Source organism: Triticum aestivum, chromosome 5A (assembly GCF_018294505.1).
Source record: "Triticum aestivum cultivar Chinese Spring chromosome 5A, IWGSC CS RefSeq v2.1, whole genome shotgun sequence".
Taxonomy (NCBI): domain Eukaryota; kingdom Viridiplantae; phylum Streptophyta; class Magnoliopsida; order Poales; family Poaceae; genus Triticum; species Triticum aestivum.
This window is the reverse complement of record NC_057806.1, coordinates 341842624-341848984: the sequence shown is the minus strand read 5'-3', so window position 1 is coordinate 341848984 and position 6361 is coordinate 341842624. Positions and strand designations below refer to the sequence as shown.

Sequence of the window (6361 nt, the reverse complement as noted above, 5' to 3'; positions counted from 1 at the left end):
ACGATCGTGCGAGATGTTGCGCCTTAGCAATCGCTAAACCAACTTCCGAGGGGTTATTGACCATGCCGGAGCATGATCAACCTGACCACGAGGGTCTGTTTCCTGCGAGCAAACGAAGAACAAGCAAAAAACTAAGATTGCAATCTGGATATTGCGAATATAAGATGAAAGCTTTATTGATCAAGGTGGGGTTCTGTGATGTCTTGGTCTGGTCGTTGAACACAAACGAAGTACGCGAAGTTGCAGGTATGGCAAACTTTTATTCTAAACAAAACCCAAAGTCTAAACGACGCCCTAAGGGTTTATATATGGACGAAGAGGGGGAATTTCGTGGCCCTTGGTGGAGTGGTTCGAAGCCAACGCTAACTCTTGTTTCCCCACACATACAGACTCTAAAAACAACCTATACTTAAGTATTTCGAAAATACATGGGCATAGCCCAATAATAAGGTGACGCAACACCTACAATAGCCTCTGGATGAAAATTATGAAGTGGCATCTTGTATATTTCGTCCAAGGTTTCGTGCACTCATTATGGTGGCTTCAAAGTCCTAAAATCATCACTTGAAACTTCGTTCTTGTCTCACTTGCGCATGCCATCAACTCCATGCTTGTTCTTGCTCCAATGTTCATCCTTCTCCAAGCTAGGCCTTTAATTTGTAAGCAAAACAAATGTATCCAATTTAGGCGGTATCATATCTATTATAAATTAAAACAAGAGTCAAACGAGCCATTACATTTACCCACATATGCTAATATTATTACCACCGTCAGATCAAAATAATGATGGCTGAGATTTAAAAGATTTTGCGTAACATGTTAAGATGTACGTGTGAATATATTGAACTATCACGTCTATTCCTCAAAAGGAAAAAACTATCACGTCTATAAGCATATGCACAGGTGGAAGCACGGAACCGTGTGTATTCGGCTCAAAAGAAAACGTCCGTATTGATTTAGGATTTTTTTTTGAAATTGTGTACATGCAAATATTAATGTGTGTAATACAAAACAATACAACACGCTACGTCAAGTACTACAACAAGTGTTCTAGCAAATCTGTCCGAGACAACCACAGAAAGATCCAAATAATAGTTTTCTTTCTCAATGATGGGTCAACAAATAAGGATATCCAAGCATATAAGGATACGTAAGTACAACTCACATGCTGACAATCCAAAACCGGACAGATGCATGCAAGACAAATATAGGATCAGGACTCAACACGGTGTTAGCCACATCAACCAATATAAACAAGACCAGTCGTCCACATAAAACACATGCCCAATAAATCAGCCAAAAACAAGAAATTGAAGGGAGCAAGTGGGTCGAAATCAATGCCTGAGTCTTGACACCACAAAGAAAAATGAAGATGGTACGATGATGCAATGGGAGACTTGCCGCTCAACTCGACACGGACATAACCAATGGGACGAAATCAATGCCTGAGTCTTGACACCACCAAGAAAAAATGAAGCTGGTACGATGATGCAATGGGAGACTCGCTGCTCAACTCGACACCGACAAATATCGAAGTTAGCAAGAACTGCCACTGCACAACTACCACATCCAACTGCTTCATGTGGCACGAAAACTCAAAGTCAGACGGTGCCCAATGTCTTCTCACCTGAATCATCAAGTTCGACAATTATTAGCTGACCACATATAGCACACGCCCAAGAATCTACCAAAAACAGGAGAATCAAAGTGAGCCAGTGCTAGACACAATGAGAAAATTGATGCCTGAGTCTTGACACCACAAATAAAACAAAGTTAGCTGGTAATAGGAAGCAACGGGCGACTTGACGCTCAACTCGACACCGACAAATATTGAAGTCAACAAGAACTGACACTCCATGACTACCACATCCAACAGATTCACATACTCCCTCCTTTTCGGTTTATAGGGCTCAATTCAAAAATCTCACCAACCAAAGTAGATGATGAATGGTGGAATACTTTTTGTAGTTTGCAAAAGCACCTAATTAATGCACTTGTTTTCCTCAAAACATTATGTTTATCAATGCATAAATTGCAATGCATGCATGCATAAAGTACATGCATTGGTCGATTTTCTCTTAATACTTGCAAGCAATGATTTAATGCACCTTGGAATCTGAACATGTGATGGAAAACAACCAAATTGAGCCTTATAAAATGGAAAAACTAAAATTTTGAGATAAGCCCTATAAACCAAAAAGGAGGGAGTAATACGTAACTTGAAGTTGGACGACGCCACGCCCAATGTCTTCTCACCTGACTTATCAAGTTTGGTAATTATTATTTACTAAATTCACTTAGTTTTGGGAGTTTTCACTGGTACTTCATGAATTGAAAAACTATTTTTGTATTATTTGTAGGCAAAACATTGTGCCACACAAGAAATTGAGCGACTTAACAACGAAGGGACAAAACGGGAACATTCAAGTGAAAGTAATAAGGATACGGGATAAATCCTGCAATTGATGAGCTTATTAGCCTAGATATGATCTTAATGTATGAACATGTATATTCTTTATATTTTAAACTAGAAATTATTCTAGCATTTTTAAAAACAATTACTAAGTCTCATACACACTTTCAGATCAAAGATCGATGAGCAATCTACTTATGCATTTAGCAATTTTACGATTGAGGAATCCACAAAATATCCTCCTTTTATTACTTCGAGCTATCTACCAAGAACCTGACTTAATACAAGAACGGGCAAAGGAAGATATACGATGCTCATGTATGTTTATGATTTCAATTGAGACTTTCAACTACACTCCAACGCTTGGGTATTTTTATAGTTGTTATTAAGACTTCAAACTAATTACTTTTATGACCATTATACATCTATCTTTAACTTGCTGAGTCATTGGATGGGAAATCTGATGCTCCAAAGTTAATACCATAATTATGTAAAAATAACATTTGTGCCTAATGATCGACTAGAGATGATGTACTTATACAATAAAGCTGACGAGGTAAAGGTGTTTTTATTCATTTTCCAAAAATTAAAAATTAGGTACCATGTTTATAAGTTCCAAACCGATTCGGCACATATGTTGCACATGATTTGATGGATGATGAAGGGGACGCCTTGCTAAAACATAATACAAAGAAGCTGAACATGCAGTTAAAAGGGTGATAGATTTTTATTCACATATACACTTCCAGATTTTTTAGAAACATGTCTAATTTACAAATATATATTTATTTTGCAGTCACGAAATAATAAAGTTTCACCTACCAAAATGTCATGTGAACTGGTGCTTGCGAAAGAGGAACCACATGATAGAAATGGGGCTACAGTAAACAAAGATGGGCACCACGACCAACTGTTATCATCATGTGAACTACAAAGTGACAAAAAGAGGAGACTGAGATCTATTGTACTATCAAATGACTCAAGAGGAAGAATGAAATGTGGCAAGTATGACAGAAAGGAAGGGAAAAGATGTCCGCAAGAACAGGAAATCTGCTGGAGCAAAGTAAAAAAAAGGCTGGAAGACCAAGAGTACAAAGGTCAGATGTTGTCGCTTTTTTTTTTGCAAAAAAGAAGGCCACACTGCAAAAAAAAAATCCATGTTACTGACATCATAAGGAAGAAGACAAGTGCCGGCTGAATGATATAGTAGGTGAAACAAAGCCTTGGAGAACATGGAAGTTATCCAGAAAATTAGTGGATTGGTTATCAACAAAATACTAAGGTAGATTATATATGTATTTACAAAGATATGATAAGAGTACTTGACAACGACCAGGATAACTGGATAAGGACACCTATTAGATTATAGTGGTGTGAATGTCCGCAATATTAGAAGCAGCTCATATTGTAATATCTTGAAAGAAATGCTCTTTTGTCAGTTTATTGTTCTGGACAATAAAACTTCTAAAGCTCATACGACTTTTCAGTTAAATAAAACCATGAATAGATGTTCGATGTCATAAGCACTACCTTCAACCATGAAACTTCAACCATTCTATGTGGATTAATACATATGAACCAAATTACAGTTAACAAATTAAAGCCTTTTTCCTAGGACATAGTAACACAACAAATACAAAATAAAACACTTTATAGTGTCATGGGAGGAACTATAGGATGTAATCTGCATTAGGAAATATGAATACCATAAGTACTTACATTTAATATGAGTCCGACAGCACGACAAATGTGGAGGGTAACAACTCAGTAAGTCAGTAGCACGATTTCGTTCTGCAAATACACGAACCGGCGTCCCATCCTCCGTGAGATCCCCCACCGTCTCCTCCGCGCCCCCAACCTTCAGCATCTCTGCCACGGCCGCTAGACGAGGTTGAGCAGCACAGCCGGCGCTTTCTGCCTGGCGCTCACCGTAGCCGTGTTGCCAGTGTCAACGAGGTAAGTGAGGATCCGCACCCGTAGAGACTGCATCAAACGCATGCACGCACTCATCCGGACACCTAAGCCACCACCCAAGGAAGAGAAATTCAAAGAAAATAAGTGGCAACTAGATTCAGGATAGCATGGGGCTCGATTACTTGATGCCAGCAACGACATCTCTCAATCGCTCGCAGCAAATCGAAAGAAATGGCGCTTGTGGATGAGAGGAACCTGGTGAGGGATCTAACGAGATAAGAGCATAGTGCATTGTATTTTTTCAAGGGAAACAGGTTGTTTTTCTTGGAAGAAAAAAAGGTGCGTGGTGGTATGACTATTGGGCCTACATCAAAACCGATGAGCCTACATACGATGCACTATGCACACTTGGTTTCTGTTTGTATATATCCACAAAAACTTTTTTTTGAGATTTATATCCACAAAAACTTGGTTACCTAAAAAACTAAAAAAATCTTGGTTACAGTTTTATCCAAAACAGACTTGGTTACAGTTTTTTGGGGTATACATGTAATTGCTTTGGGCGTGTTCACAGAAAACAAAATTTTAAGTTCTGTATAATGGAAAAAAATCTAAGTCCAAATCTCTAGAAAACTAAAGCAAATAAATGGCAAGTCAAATAACTCTACTATATATATCATGTAAATAATTTCTATAAAAGAATTTGCAAAAAAATTGTATGGCATGAAGAAAAGAGAGATATACTCAAATTGGATACCTAGGTAATTGAATAAGACGAGCCATGGAAGACGGTCATGCACAAAGCAGCTATGTGTCTCTGCGGCATATATGACAGAGCCAGGCAATTGGCGAACGATTACCCGGCGTCCTCAATAGCAACTTTTTTGCAGGTACCTCAATAGAAAATTTAAAGCAAAAATATTTATTATAATGCAAATGGATAATATATTTTTGTTATATATGAAATTTGCAACAGATAAAGAAAATAACACATTTATTATCTATAAAATTCTAGCCGCGCAAATGCGTGAGTGCACCTGCTAGTTCTCATGAACATTAGAATCATTACCAAGAAACGAAAGTACCTGATAATTTGATTGGCATGCGCGAGCTTTAGTAGTTGGTCCAGTATGTATAGCAGCAGGGTCTGTACGTGTAACAATGGTATTGATGTTCTCATCATCCTCCCCTTCTTGAAATGAAGTCGTCCTCGGCGGAAACTCATCTTCCTCACCCAAATAAGGCTTGAAATCTGCAATGTTAAAAGTGGGACTAACCCCAAAATCTACAAGTAGCTCAAGTTTATATGCATTATCATTTATCTTCTCTAACACCTTAAAAGAGCCACCAGCACGTGGCATTAGCTTTGATTTACGCAAATTAGGAAATCTATCCTTACGCAAATGTAACCAAACAAGATCTCCAGGTGCAAACACAACATGTTTTCTACCCTTATCTCTAGTAAGTTTATATTTAGCATTCATACGCGCAATATTTTCCTTAGTTAACTCATGCATTTTTAAAATCAATTCAGCACGTTGTTTAGCATTAAAATTAACCTTCTCCGAAGATGGAAGAGGTAACAAATCAATAGGTGCATGAGGTAGGAAACCATACACAATTTCAAAACTGCACATGTTAGTAGTAGAATGCAACAGACGATTATAAGTAAATTCAATATGAGGCAAGCATTCTTCTCATATTTTCTTGTTATTCTTCAAAAGAGCCCTAAGCATGATAGACAATGTTCTATTGACTACTTCAGTTTGTCCATCAGTTTGGGGATGACATGTAGTACTAAAAAGAAGTTTAGTCCCCAACTTAGCCCATAAACATCTCCAAAAGTGGCTAAGAAATTTAGTATCACGATCTAAAACAATAGTATTTGGCACACCATGCAAGCGAATAATTTCACAAAAGAACAAATCAGCAACATTAACAACATCATCGCTTTTATGACATGGTATAAAGTGTGCCATTTTCGAGAACCTATCCACGACAACAAATATGCTATCCATCCCCTTCTTTGTTCGA

General features: G+C 37.8%; 1 long non-coding RNA gene across 3 annotated transcripts; it reads right to left on the bottom strand.

Annotated features, from left to right (window-relative positions):
* Positions 1 to 1077: 1077 nt before the first annotated feature.
* On the bottom strand, positions 1078 to 4706 carry LOC123103282 (uncharacterized). Of its 3 annotated transcripts, none has more exons than XR_006449705.1 (2): positions 3236 to 4706; positions 1078 to 1627 (listed from the first exon to the last, which is right to left on the bottom strand). It is a non-coding gene; the product is annotated as an uncharacterized lncRNA (long non-coding RNA). The 3 variants fall into 3 exon arrangements; XR_006449704.1 differs by having other exon boundaries at positions 1078 to 3553; positions 4133 to 4706; XR_006449703.1 differs by having other exon boundaries at positions 4133 to 4706.
* Between the last annotated feature and the right edge of the window lie 1655 nt (positions 4707 to 6361).